Genomic DNA, 16066 nt, shown 5'->3' with positions numbered 1-16066 from the left:
GAATTCTGTCAGGAAGAAGGATTTGTAAGAGCAATCCCAATTAAAGTTTCAGTGAACAAGTATCATGAGTAAAGTTTAAAAAATTCCCGTTGGACAAGGAGAAATTTTTAAATTAAAGTGCAGAATGGCTGAGAAGGCTAGAAATTAAAATGGAGTAATTATAGTTCAAAAGTAAACTTGGCCACAATAGCAAGTGGTCATTACAATACAGAGGGCCATAGAAATAATTTTAACTATAGGCACAGCACAGGCTATCTTACAAAAAGGGTTAAACAAATATATTCTAACAAAAGAAGATAGAAGAACCATAGAGGTCATGATAGGTGCGGGTGAATCCATAATTTGATGCATGGTTTAAACAGGAAGAACTTACAAGGATTGCAAGCACCATCTTTATTTGGAAACATTGAGAAAATGTATTGGAATTTTTATTGGATCATAAAAGGGAGGAAATCATCAACTTTGACCACACAAATGTGGGAAAATTCTATTTGACTAGAAAGATGTGAGCAAAGCCGTAGTAACAGTATGGAAATACAACATTGTTTATGTTTTTACTCATTTAGGGTGTTACTTTACTGACTAGGCCAGCATTTATTGCCCATTCTTAACTATCATTGAAAAGTGAGAGGTGAGCTGCATGTTTGAACTGCTATAGTCCAGCTGATATATATAGACCCAAAATACTGTTCGAAATGTAGTCCAGGATTTTGACCCAATGACTAAAAATGAATGGTGGCATACTTCAAACCAAGTGGTGTATCAACATTTTTGCTGCATTCCTTCTGGTTGAGGGTTTGGAAGTTACTGTCCAAGGAGCCTTGGTGAATTTCTGCAGTGCGTGTAATTACATAATAAACATTGTTGCTCCTGAACATCAACAGTGCATAGAATAAATTTTGTTGAATCAATCAAATGGGCTGCTTTGTTCTAGGTGATGTTATTGGAGCTGCACTTACCCAGGCAAGGGGGATATTCCATCACACTCCTGACTCGTGCCATGTAGATGGAGAGCAGGCTTTGAGGAATCAGGAAGTGAGTTACTTATTTCAGGATTCTGTGCTTTTGGCCTGCTTTTGTAGTGATAGTATTTATATGGTTAGTCCAGTTCAGTTTCTGGTCAATGGTAGAATCAGGACGCGGATAATGAAAATTCAGTGCTGGTAATGCCTTGAATGTCAAGAGGACATGGTTAGATTAACTCTTGTTGGAAATGGTCATTGCCTGGCACTTGTGTATAACAATGTCACTTAATTCTCAGCCCAAGCCATTAGGTTGTTCAAGTCTCATTGCATTTGAACATGGTCTATGGCAGTATCTGGGGAGATGTGAATGGTATGGAATATTGTGTAGTCAACAGCAAACATCCAACTTCTGATCTTATGACAGAGGGGAGGTCATTGATGCAGCTGAAGATGACTGGGACAAGGACACTAATCTGATGATTGGCTACAAAGATAACCTGAAGCTAAGAGTACTGACCTCCCTCAACCATGGCCATTTGAGCTAGATACAACCCCAATCAGCAGAGAGTATTCCCTTAATTCCCTGTGACTGTCATTAATCCAGGTTTGCTGAGGCTCCTTGATGCCACAACGCAGCAGCCTTGATGTCAATTTCAGTTATCCCCACCTCAAATGAGGAGTTTATCTCTTTTATCCATGTTTAAACCAAGCCATAATGAGGGCAATATGTGAGGTACTCCAATAGAACCAAATTTGAGCATCTGTGGGCATATTATTGCTACATAAGTGCCACTTAAGAGCAACAATTAGCTGAGTTGGATATGGTACTGTTTTTTGTGTATAGGATGTAACTGCACAATTTTCCACACCCCATAGCTTGAGTCAAAGCATGGTAAGTTGTGGAAGACTAGTCATAGACATCATAGAATCCCTACAGTGTGGAAGCAAGCCATTTGGCCCCCATGCCCGACTATCCAAACAGCATCCCACCCAGACTCACCCCTCTACCCTCTCCTTGTAGCCCTGCGTTTCCCATGGATGATCCACCTAACCTACACATTCCTGGAAGCTACAGGCAATTTAGGATGGCTAATCCACCTAAACTGCAGTTCTTTGGAATGAAACCGGAACACCCACAGGAAAGCCATGGAGACATGGGAGAACGTGCAAATGCCACATGGACAGCTGCCCAAAGCTGGAATCAAACCTGGGTCCCTGGTGCTGTGAGGCAGCAGTGCTAACCATTGGACCACCATGCCACTCAAACAGTGAGCCATGCCACTCAAACTATTGAGCCACCATGCCACTCACTACAGTTGTCCATAGCCTTTGCTGATATTTGTTCAGAGATGGCCACATAGTGCATAGGATTAGACATCTTAGAGAAAGCACCTCTTAAGATATTGAATTTCTTCCAAACTAAAGACTAAGTCACAAGCTGATCAATAAATGCACCATTGTATTCAACATGATCTAGAGCTAATTGTGTTATAGTTTATTAAAACATTAATGAAAGCAGAGGTATTTCTGAAGTCATATAAGCTTTTGATAATTACTTTAATCTGAGAACAAATAAACTTCTTGAAAGAGCAAGATTTAACAGAAAAGTTGAGCATCCAGATACATTCCTAGACAAGTTCATCAATGATCTCTACTGATTAGTTGAGAACTAGGACTTTGGAATTTGAAATCAGAATTCCTTTAAATAAAATGTTTGTTAGAATTACTGACGGATCTTTTTCAGATCAAGTACAATCCAAACAAGAGTTGACTTTGTAAAAGGAAAGCGAGAAGAATCATACAGAGAAATTCTGAGAGGTGACAGACAACTTTATTTCAGGACAGCAATACAATTCGTGCACTTTAAAAGGTATAAAACCTCTAAAGATTCAAACAGCAAGCCAAAACCAAGAGTAGGCCAGTGACAGTGCCATGAAATAAAGAAGTCTGACAGACAGAAGTAATGTCCAGCTATTAAAAAGAATGCTATATCGGTAAAACTATAGGTAATTTCCAGACGATATGCATATGTGGTGGTCCTGTCCCAAATACCAGCTTAGCAGCCTGAGGAGCATTGTTGCTACATTTAGAGACTAACAAATATGCTTATTCTTACAAAGATTTTTATGTGATAGAATCACCCAATGCAGTCCTAGTGGCAACTGGTAATCTGACCAATTTATATTTGAAATAAATTGTTTGTGTCAATAGAGAATACATTAATTTAAAGTTTGAAATGAAGTGTCACTGTCTCAACAGAACGGTTATCGTAGGTGAGGAAACAAAAGCTACAGCAGACAGAGATGAAATTGTGGTCCAAATGGGACAGCTCTCAAGATTAAGCACCAGTTCAACAAAAGGATGTAAGATAGGCAAGAATATATTTGTAATTCTTAATCAAGGAACCCCACTCTGCAGCATGCACTCATGTCTTGACCTCAACCTTCCTGTGGAAAGGAGTTCAACCTGTTACAATGAACAGTGAACAGGCATGAGAGACCGAGTTCTGTGAAATTGGTCCAAAGACAAGCCAGTAGAAAATTTGAGGCAAAATTATGTTACCTACTTTTTAAAGGTACAAAAGAATACCCCTCAGGATTCTTGTTGTTGTACCGAATATCTATTTCTGCTTTACTGTGATTGAAATCACTCTCGATAGAATGCAGTATAATATTAATTGTGGGTTGGTCTTAAGCAACTCTTCTTTAACTCTTAAAAGCTTACCTCTTTGTAAAGTAACATGTTTTGTCAATTTTCTAAGCATTAAATGCCACAGTGAGTGGTGAACTGATCACTTTCCTTCAAAACAGGATTCCTGAAAATGTCACTAATTTAGATTAGTTTGGTTTGTTAATTAACTGTGATTGCCATAACTTGCTTATTACACAATACTTAGGTTGTACACTGTTTCTGTCAATTTGGAAAAAAAACACAGTATTACGCCATTTGCTTTTAGTGAAAATTATTATTCTCAAATTATCATTTACAAATATAAGCAAAATATTGCATAACGTAATGAACAATTTCTAAAATATTCAAATTAAGTAGACTTTTCAAGAAAATCCAAAGTTTCCCCAAGGTTCTGTTCATAGTTTTTGGATGTGATGATTATAAATTTGCTACTATACCTTTGAAGCTCCTAGTAGTTGAATAGAATAGGATCACCTCAGTAAATACTGGAATGTGAACACAGCAACTTTGTTGCTTCACATGGCATAAACTAATTTTTACGACATGAGCCATACATTTCACATTGGGGTTCACTTGGTTACCTGCTACAATGGTGAAGAAAGACTCAGTTGTCCATATACAGGGAGGCTTTGTTTTGAGTGTCTCTGCTGCCCAGGATTGTCACTTCCTTATGCTCACTTCATTCTTGATGGACTTAAGGCCTAAATCAAAATGAAATGGACAGGGAGCAAGCACTGTCTTTCCTGACGCCAGATCTGATTGGGTAGCTTTCAGATTGCCATCAATTAATTGAAACTGCATTACTAACGTTTACGCACAGCAGTTGGATCCAATTCAGAATTCCTTCTCTGGAGAGCACATCCACCATGTAGGTGTTCAATATTCTGTCAAATGCCTTTTCCTGGCATGTAGGTAATCATATTCTTGAGTAGCAAGTGCCTATCAGAGAATTCCTGCTAAGTACATTGCAGGTCTCAACAAAGTTCATCAATCTTCCATTCACTTCATTTTCTTGGATAAATAATCAGCTTTGCTGCAGTTTTAGTTGTGAGTTCTGTAGTTCATAGATATTCTGTTTGATGAGTAAATAGACCCTCTGATATATGTCCAGCCCTAAATCAAATTTAGTAGCTGATACAGCGATGCCAATACCCACTTAAGCTATTTCTATTGAAATATTCTTGAACAGTCCCTACTCCATCCATTAGCATAATCCTGTTAAGGAATGGTGTTCCTTGGGTTTTGCCAAGTATAATTGACCAATGCAAAATCCTAGTTGTGGATTTTCAAGAATAAGTGTATCTCTGGTAAAAAGGTTAAAATGATTCATTCTAAGGATCAAGCATAAAGCATAACTTACAGTAGGCCAGTGTATTTGGCATGATATGCTTTAACCTGAGATGTGGGAGTTAAATCTGGCTCCCAGTGATTTAAAATGGGTTTCCATGGCATAGTTGGCATCTTGTGAGTGCCATTGCAGTCTGAAAACTGGAGCAAACTTCTGGGAAATAAGCAGTACAACCTTGTTTTTCTTCTGATGGTCCCTCAAAGCAAGGAGAATATTTGCTATGCGTAAAACATGATCACGTTTAGCAGCAATGCTCCTAAGGCTGCTAAGCTGGTATTTGGGGCAAGACCACCATGGTCATCTAATTGTCCATCACAAGGAAAATGACAGTGGAGGCTTCTGCAATCTGAACTAGGAAGTTAAAAAGATTTATATTGGGTCTGTCGGGATCTGAATTTTAAACTGAAATGGTTTATGAAGGTAGATTTAAAAAGCTGTAAACTGGACCTGAACATGGAAATTCAAATGATCATCTGTTGATTTAATGTATTATATTCAAGAATTATTCCAAAATTTTGCAAATTAGATGGCCCGCCTGAGAACATTCCAAAATGGGAAGTTCTGTAGAAATATGTTTGTAACATAGGTGTCTTTTATGTTGCCAAAGAAAAATTTTAGACACTTAGTCCAAATTGAGTTGCATGCTGTGTTTGAATAAGTTATGCTTGTGACACCTTAAAATAAATCCTTCTGCCTTCTGATCCTATACTTCTGTAACTACTATTTGCTAAATGGAATGCATGGGAGGAAACAGACTGGACACTTATGCCTGTCCAAAATTTTGGGCTGAATTTTAGAAGGACAGCTTAAGTCCCACTACCAGGACCAAAACCAAAGGCAATCTCACTTCTGCCAGCAGAGTGGCATTTTCCTGTTGGTGGACAATAAAGTGGCCTCAGTGGTCTGCTCCAAAGAGCTGCCAGCCCAATCACGGACCAACATTGCTAAGACTGCAGCAGCAGAGAAAGAGCACCTCAATGACCGAACTTTCCTCAAAGGGCAGTAACTGAGATTGGGGAATACCAGGGCCAGGCATTCTAGCAAGCAATTATGGATGACAGATCAGCGTTCTGGTGCTACAGAGTGTTGTTGCTTTGCAGACTGCCTGTTACCATAGGACATGGTGTGCACAAAAATGAGCTTCCTGTTTCACTGTGAAATCACCAGGTCCAACTGGGCAGTATATTCTTGCAGCAACCTACCTTTCTACTGCAGGGTAAACGCCCATGGAGCCGGTAATAGTCCCTTAATTGGTCATTTAAGTGACTCACTTGGGTTCAGAGTGGCTGATGAGGAATTTCTTCAGCCAGAGGTGGTGGCTCCATGGAACTCATTGTTGCAGAGTGCTGTGTGGGTCAAGTCATTGAGTGTATTTAAGACAGAGATAGTAGGTTCTTGATTAGTAAGCGGGAGTTAAGGGTTACAGGAAGAGGGCAGGAGAATGGGGATGAGAGACATGTCGGTCGTAGTTGAGTAGTGGAGTGAACTCATTTGGGTGAATATCCCAAATCAGCTCCCATAATTCTTTCCCTTATTTCTCTCAACACTGTCTCCTTTACATTGACGTGACCAAATACAAACTAGGTGAACACTTTGCAAGATCCTTCCACTTTGTCCATAGGTCCATAGGAATGAGCCTGATCTCCCAGTTGTCTGCCATTTCGATAAACAGTTTGCTCTCTTTTATGCAAACATTCCTGTCCTGTGCCTGCAGTAATGTTCCAATAAAGCACAACCCAACCTTGACAAACAGAACCCAATTTTTGCCTTAGACACTATACACCTTCTAGAACTCAATACTGAATGCCACAACTTCACAGTATTACCTCATGACATCAGTTCTTCACTTTTTATATACTGTCCTACCATCACCCCTCCTCCCCATGGGCTTGTCTTGTTCACATCTCATTTACTTTGCTGTCAACCGAATAGTACCCATTCTCACCCATCTACACTTTTATTTTGGTGCATTTTACATGTCTAATTTAGATCCACCCTCCACACCACCTGTCTCCCTTGCTCCTCCTCTACTTTTGTCAACAGTATACACGCTACTAAGTTCCCCTTTCAATTCTGAAGAAGTCATTATCAGACTTTAGATGCTAACTCTGTTTCTCGCTCAACAGATGCTGCCAGACCTACTGAGCTCCCTCAGAGATCTCTGTTTCAGATTTTCAGTATCTGCATTATTTTGCTTTTCCTGTCGCAAATAAAATTTTCACTGGTTCTTCCATAAGACAACAATTGAGGTTGACATATTCTGAATGTATTTCTCTATCCCTAAGAATAAGCAAATTCATATTTTCTTCATATGTCACTTTTGAACAACAGTTTCGTGGCAATGCTGAGGAAAAGACATGCTCCCACCTTTGCCTCTGACTGTCAGCACTGAGCACTTTATGATCCAGAGCTGCTAGTTCCTCATCATTATTTATCCACACCAAAATGTTTCTGTTTAGCTTTAAGTATTTTCTTGTGATTCCCAATGCACTGCCAAGAACCTAACACGGGCTGTAAAGAATAGAACCATTGTGATTGTGCTGCTTAGTTTTTTTTCTGAATGACAAATCAAAGTCAACTATACAGACACCAAACAACATTCAGACCATGTGCAACTCATTGCACTTAAGTTGGATAGCTTAAATCTGCTAAGAGGCAACTGGTCCAAAGTGGAGTCAAGAGGTTGTCCCTGTATACAAGAACATTTAAGGAAGATTTTACTGGTTATAAGTAAGAATCCTGCAAGACCCAGGAATGTCACAACACACCAAATGCAGAGTGCAGCTTCTTTTAGTATATTTAATAGTGAAGGAACAATATAGCAGCAATTACAGCCAAACCGGTAGGAAATGTCGAAAAGAAAATCCCACACTAGCCCCTGCATAAGATAGACCACATGAATGTCTCTGCATGGGAGTGCTTTTGTATGCTTTTCTGCAATGTGTCAGGTTGTTTTCTTCGGATTGCTCTGAGACCTTTATACAGTATACATATCTGAAATAGTTACAGATGAAACTCACTTCATGTTAGAATCTGAGAGCAGTCAAAAGAGAAAACGCTCAAGACTGGATTGTAAACCAAGTCCTTGGAGTCAAAAAACATCGCACTAACCCACTGAACCACCTGGTCCCTAATCTCGACACTGATTTAAATTTTTTTAAAAATCCTTTGTGTCTTTTGTGGATAAAGTTGAAAAGGAAAAAGTTTTCTTTTCTCCTTTGTTCCAAAGGGAAACGAAACCTGGGTGGTCTCATTGCTGAAGTTTGTACCAAATGCCTCCTACAGTGCAAGAACTGAAGAAAACTGCCAAGGAAATGCTCCGAAGGCATACAGAAAAAGAAAGCTGTGTGGCGTGAAATCTCTTAAAAGGACAGACAATCTCAGGGATTTTCCTAATTGGCCTCGCTATTTCTTCTACAATGTTATGCAACATTCTTTCATTAAGAGAGGGGAAATAAATCTAAAGGTAAGTAACTTTGGGTAATTTTTATTTCTCTCTTTATGATCATAATTTTTGGGGGAGTTAATAGAAATAGAGAGAAATTTATGTTAACATGCATACTGAAACAAAATGCTGTGGTTATAATCATATAGATTTTTCAATTAACAGCCTGACCTCCCCCAAACTAGTGAGTATGCTACAGTTACTTAGTAAGGCCACAAATGTTAGCTGATGTAAAGCAAGGATACATGACATGGACCATATGGGTCCAAACAATGAATTCCTTTGTCCCTTTGCAAACAACAAGTGCGAAACTGCAAGAGTCCTGTACTAATGTTCTTTGAGGGGCCAGCAGCCAAATTACAATAAGGTAATATTTCAGCTCGTCTGCTCTTGCAGACATGTCTGGCCATACTCTGTGGAATGTTTCTGCAGGTGTTGTGGTAAGGTCTGGATTTGACAGGGAGTGGTCCTGCATCCTCATTTGATGACTTTTCACACAAAAGCTGCAATAGGTATAGTGTAGCTGAGTTTCCAACTCCGCAGCATGGCTGGAGAGGCTAGAGAGAGAAAGCAAGCTCTTCACAGTTCCCTCTGATAACTGGGAACCAAACACCTCGGTGATCCTTGAGAGTGGTAGGTCAGCCCATACACTCAACCTCTCGGTGTGCATGCCAATCAGTACTCTCTATCAAGGTCCTCCCTCACCTGACTCCTTTACAGCCGAACTCCTCTGCAATTCTGGTCATCCATTCCCATACCGTGGCTGCTCTCCCCGTTCATGCCCAGTTACTCATCACACGCTAATCCCAGCTCAGTACTATCAAGGTCACGCAGTGCCAATACTTCAACTGATGGCTACAAGTGACAGATCAAATGATATGGCCTCTTCATTATTACTGAGACTGGGCAGGCATTAAATTCTTGTGAGTGCAACAATGTTCCCTGGATGAAGATTGGCAACTGGTCATGATTCTGAATGGGACATTCACAATCGATATACTCCCAGGTGTAGAGGGAGGAACTGGCACCCCTTTTTTCGGTCAAACCTCCCTTACTTTGATTGGTTGCAAAAAGATTAACTTAATGCAAGGAATATTCTTCTCAACTCTGATGTATTCATATTTTGAAAGGGACCTTAGGTTATCTTAGGTTAAAGAATGAGTGAGTTTTAATATAATATGCAAGGAAGAATAATAAATGCAAAACACATACACATAGATTAGAAATGTGAAGTGAGGAAACACTTAAAACAGTTAGGTATATGTATTTACAAATCAGTTACTGGCTTGTCCAAGAGAATAGACAGTGAAATGTTATAGCCATTAATTTGGCTGGTTCCACTGTGTATTCTGGAATGGCAAAACAAAACATGTTTTTCACCCAGCTCTGCTTTCTTTTACATCACATTCGTCCACAGTTTAGGATGTGTGTGTACTGAGGTGGTAATCGACCATCATAATCTTTGCAAACATAGAAAGATACCACTCAGTGTTTGGAATGCATCTCTCTCTTTGAAATGTCTTTGTTTGAACTTTCTTGCCACTCTTTAGGTATGACACTCCATCATCTCACTCAGAACTGAGTATAACCCACATAGGCATTTTCCAGTCACTGAGCTTTAATTCTACATTCCCAGGAATCTGTAGGTCCTTTTTTTGTTAGCCAAGATAATGGAGGGTCAGAGGATGAGGGGTGACCTGATAGAAACTTATGAAATCATGAGGGATACAAATAGGGTGAATAGTCAAGGTATTTTCCCTAAGGTATGGATGTCCAAAACTAAATGGCATAGGTTTAGGTGACAGGGGAAAGATTTAAAAGGAAGCTAAAGGGCAAAGCATGGAGTGGGTGTAGGGAATGAGCTGCCAGAGGAGGTGGTGGAGGCTGGTACAATTAAACACTTAAAAGGCATTTCGTTGGATATATGCATAGGAAGGGTTTAGAGGGATATTGGCCAAATGCTGGAAAGTAGGACGAGATCAATGTCGAATATGTGGTCTGCATGGACAAGTTGTGGCTGAAGGGCTTGGTTCTGTGTGCTATATATCTCTGTGTCTCGATAATTTGTCTTACTTAAAAATTCAATATGTCTATAAGCAATTCAGGGTTGGGTCCATTGCCATCACAGACTCCTGAAAGCAGAAAGGCAAGGCTGCCTTGCAAGTGGAGAGACGGTGGGTTGGAAAGTATGAGATCCAATGCCAGTACATCACTAAGTTTATCTGATGGTTTTCACTGTATGCAGAATGGAATCTGCAATATTGTTTGCACAACTGTTGTTAATTTTAAGTATCGTTTTTTCTGAATTAGCCCTGTTTAGCATTCCATCCACACCTGTTTCTGAAAATTGAGGAGTTGTCTGCTGAATGAATGGTATGTGAAACTTTGAGAGAAGTGTTGCATTATATACTCCATCAAATTCCATTGGTGCCTAGGAACAAGTGGGGTAAATTGCCCCATTGTCAAATAGGACTGGATCTGACTCCAAAAGATTCTATCCCATTTTCTTCTTAAAAAGAAACTCCCATTGAGTGGATACATGGCTAATGCGTTTAAGAGGTGAACTTTAATAGTTCCTGGCATTTCTCTTAGTTGGTCTTTTAAACACCTCAGTGGAACTCATGCCAGTTGTAAAATGGCTCAAATCCCAATGAAACCAGTAAAAATGCCCTCAACTATTCTGGACAGATGTAAATTAGTGCATTCAAAATATTCAGCTGGCTCTATGGGAAAGTAAATTATTACTTTTAGGTACTTTCAAAGTGCTGTAATATTGTTTTGATTTTGTTGCTGGCAGACCAACACAGGAGATGCTGATTTATTTTTCTCAGTAAGCAAACAACCTCTATCCTTGTAGTGGAATTTAGAAAACCCTGGCATGGGTGGATTTGCAGCTTACTCTGCCTGCTCAGCGTTCACTTCAACAATTGTGAAGTGCCTCTCAGTTTGCAATGTAGCAAAATTCACGTCATGATGTTGGCAAAAATGTTTATTGCAGCATCAGGTGGGGAGACAGTGGAAGAAGAAACATTGGGTTTTGAGCTGGGCTTGTTCTCTTCATGCATCTTAAGAAACAGTGTAGCATTTTGGTTGTATTGATGTACAACAAGAAATCCAATTGCAAAGTATTATGAAAGATAGCTGAATCTAATATTTGTTACCCTATAGATTCTAGGTCAAATCAACAGTATACGAAATGGGAAATCTTAAAAACATAATATATACACTTTTTCATGGACCTTATTTCATTCTTCAAGTCCTGTGACATGCAATAATAGAAATTATCAAGCAGAATACATTATTTAAGCTTGTGATGAGTTCTGATAATCAAGTAAATATATTAAAAAATATTTAATCGAGTTTCAGAGATCTGTCTAGAAAAATGCAATTGGCAGGTTCCTGTGCATGGAGTGTAATGATGCAACTGCCACTTGCTATGACTTGTGTTTTTTTTATATAAAAACAATGATTTCACAGCTTTTCCTGTGAGTGGACCTTGTTCGTATGAAACAAGAAGCTAATGTTTCACATGGCTTGCCCGTGGAGGAACAGCATGAATCATGGATGTAACTAGAAACAAAATCCAAATGAATCGTTTGCTTAAATATACATACAGTGCCTGCTGACATCTCCATTCATTCTGGAATATTGGAGATTCTCAGATCAAAATGCTTAAAGTTAATGAGTGTTTAGTCATAAATGTAAAAAAAGATAAAACAAAAGTAACAAACAAATCTTGCTGGAATGATTTCTTTCCAACATACAAACACATCAGGTACTGGCAATCACAGATCAATGGCAAATATTCATTTGTGTTCATTGGACATTCAGCTAAGGGGACCCTGCATTTCAACAAACTGCAGTGCATCTTCATGACCAATGATTAATAAGGAAATATAATCCAAAGATCTTAACAAATATATTTCTTATTGTACATATTGAATATGGTAATCTTGTACATGCAGCAATATATGTTTCTCCCATCTTTTGAAATGTCCGTAAGTAAAAGAATATAAATTCCAATAATCTAATTTATTTTCACATGACATAAATGACATGAAGGCAGCGAGGATCAATTAATCTCTTACTGGTCCTCCTCACAAACCATTGTACTCTCCTGGTGACCTCATTTGCTATGCAGGCCTGCTTTGGAGCACAAATACTATTCGTGACAGGGACAAAAATTCAATGCTTGTGCAGAAACTAGCTGTGGAGAAGTATCTGTTTTTCTGCAGGAGTGTGAGATGATTCAAGGAGGAGCAGCTTGAAAAATCTTCACATAACCTCAAGCACCATCATTACTTCAAACTACTTTGCCATCTGTACAGGACATAGGTTAGGTCACTATTGGAGTACTGTGTACAATTCGGCTCTTCTTGTTATAGGAAGGATGTTGAGCGACTAGAAAGGGTTCAGAGAAGATTTACAAGAATGTTGCCATGGTTGAAGGGTTTGAGCTATAGAAAGACACTGATTGGACTGGAGCTATTTTCCCTGGAGCATCGGAGGCTGAGAGGTGAGCTTATAGAGGTTTATAAAATCATGAGGGGCATGGATGAATAAATAGACAAGGTCTTTTCCTTGGCGTGGTTGAGTCCAGAACTAGAGGGCATAGGTTTAGGGTGAGAGATGTTACGAAGGTGTACTGTACCTTTAAGAGAGAGTGAAAGCTGACTGACTGAAAGCACAGAGCATGCTGAGCAATCTAATCATGTAACATTTGGTTGTGAAACAAATAACTGGAGCTGTGTTGCCATGGTACACAACAAATTCAAATTCAGCCAATCAGTTTAAATTATTGCCCCAAATACCAAAATCCAATCAAATTTGAATTTTAATGTTTTGATGTCATCAAACCAATGAGTCGGTCCAATGTTTTGCGGTATATAAATTTGGGTATTTTGAACAGTTGGAAGAACTGCAAACAGCAGCCAACTGACTGCTGGCAGAATAGCTCTCTGAAAGGTACCTATCCATCAGAAATTTGTGCAGTTGAAGACCAAAGAAAAGAGCACCCAGGAAATTCTACAAAGGAAAATCTACATTGGAGAATTGACACAGCTGGCTGGTTTTTGAAAAATTTTTTTGTGCATGTAAATCTTAATCAGAGCTTTTATCAGACCAGTATTGTAGAGTGGGAGGTAAAAGATAAGTTTAAGAGAAAAGGAGTTATCGCTAGTTGTAATTAGAAAGATTTGGGGAATATGGGCCTAATAAAGGCAAGTGGGACTTGTTTAGTTTGGGAACATAGTCGGTATGGGCTTATTGGACCAAATTGTAGTTTCCATGCTGTATGATTCTATGACTGTTAACTTGGAGAGGATAGGTTGAGAGGAGATTTGAAAGAAGTTTTGAAAATCATGAAAGGTAGAGACAGAGGCAATAGGGAGAAACTGTGTTCCCATTGATAAGAGAAATAAGAACTTCTGGGCACAGCATTAAAGTGTTTTGCATCAGAAGCAAATGTGAAATGCGAACATTTTTTTGTACAGTAAGAAATGGGATGATAGAATATATTGCCTGGAAGTGGAGTGGAAGCAGGTTCACTTAAGGCACTCAAGAAGGTGTAAGATTTTTAGATTCCCTACAGTGTGGAAACAGGCCCTTCAGCCCAACAAGTCCACACTGACCTTCCGAAGAGCAACCCACCCAGACCCATTCCCTTACATTTACCTCTGCACCTAACACTATGGGCAATTTAGCATGGTCAATTCACCTAACCTACATATCTTTGGATTGTGGGAGCAAACCGAGCACCTGGAGGAAACCCACGCAGACACAGGGAGAATGTGCAATCTCCACACAGACAGCTGCCTGAGGCGGCAATTGAACCCGGGTACCATGGCGCTGTGAGGCATCAGTGCTAACTACCGTGCTGCCCCTGTTAATTATTTAAATAAAAACAATATCCAGGGTTATGGGGAAGAGGCAGAGAGATAGTGCAGACATGATGGGCTGAATGGCTTCCTTTTGTTCTGTAACAATTTTGTGATTCTAAGGCCATGTAGTCTTCTCACATTGATTTTTAAAAAAAGTAATGGCACTATTTAGATGACCAGAGGAGCCATCCTGCTTCCTGGCCAATATTTATTCCTCAATTAACTTCACTCTAACAGATAATCTGGTTATAGTCACATTGATTATGAGGGCTTGCTGTGTGGAAATTGGCTTTTGCCTATACTGCAGCAATCGCTACACTTGAAAAACTACTCCATTGGCTGCATATAATATTTGATGATTGTTAAAGCTGCTAAGTTAATCACAATCATAACGCTGCACATTTTATTTAATTAACTCTCGAAAAAGGACCAATGATATTGCTTAAAATTAATAAAATAAGGCATTGGAGTTTTTTTCCCATTGCCTGTTCCCAATCCAGTGTTTTACAAATTTTTGATAAGAAAATATTCATTTCCACCACACCATGTGACAATTGAGTAAAGGAAGATGAACAGCCATTCAGCCTCTTGAGTCTGTTCCGTTATTCAAGTAAATCACATCTGAACTTTAGCTCAATTCCGTTTAATCATTTGTCCCTTGACACCCTTACCGAACAATCTATTGATCTTGAAAATGTTTGCAAACCTCTCCCCCTCCAACCCCAGAAAAGCTTTGGAATGGCTTATTACGTCAAAGTCATTGTACAAGTGCGAATTGTGTTATTAATTCAGTGATCTTACTAATCCAATAAAAATCTTATAAATGTTGCCACAGTGTACTTTACTAAGGCAATAATTAATAATCAAATTCAGTGTTTTCACAATAACTACATTAATGAAAGTTTATACATAGAGATGACATTTTTAAATAAATCAGTGAGGCATAGCATATATTAAACCATTGTCCAATTTGTGTGCCTGAATTAATTAACCTCCAAACTGTTAATTTTAATATAAAGAAACTGTAAATTGAAATAAATTAGCATACAGTTTTTAATTTCATTGCAATTTAGATTGTATTATTAGTAAAAGTCTTCATACAAATCAATTTACGTGTAGGTAAAAATATTCTACTGAGATATTATAATGTCATGCAGATTCTGGTACTGTGCTAAGTTTAAACTCCAGGTGTGACCCATTTCAGCTGGTGAGTCACTTCAGGACTCAAGTGAACTCTCTAGAAATGTGTACTACATTACCACTTCGCAGGTGAAATGCTCCTTTGACACAAGTCTTTTGTGCTGGTACCATATTACAGTATGTGTGACCCAATACTTATTTTCTATTTGATATAATCTAATTTCTGTACTTTTTATGACACTGACTGCTGTTGTCAGTCACACAAATGTGTAATAGATTTCTAATTCTGCCCTTTGTTTCCCTTGTTGGGTATGAAAGTCTCGGATTAGGAACCATAGAATGTATTATTTTTATTTCTTATCCTTTGACTTTGTCTTACAAAATTAGTCATCTAAGACATTTTTTTTTCTAAATCATTCATATATATCATTCCAGGTTGCATTAACAGTGTGTTTTCTGATACATAAATTCTGAATTTGCGAGGTAATTTGCAAATATTTTAACTGCAGAACACATGCAAAATTAAATATTTCTTGTAATAGCATTATAATTTAGGTTTAATAAAACAATCTAAAATAAATTGATCATTGGCATTAAT

This window comes from Hemiscyllium ocellatum, chromosome 4, assembly GCF_020745735.1.
Source record: "Hemiscyllium ocellatum isolate sHemOce1 chromosome 4, sHemOce1.pat.X.cur, whole genome shotgun sequence".
Lineage (NCBI taxonomy): Eukaryota > Metazoa > Chordata > Chondrichthyes > Orectolobiformes > Hemiscylliidae > Hemiscyllium > Hemiscyllium ocellatum.
This window is presented reverse-complemented; position numbering follows the sequence as displayed.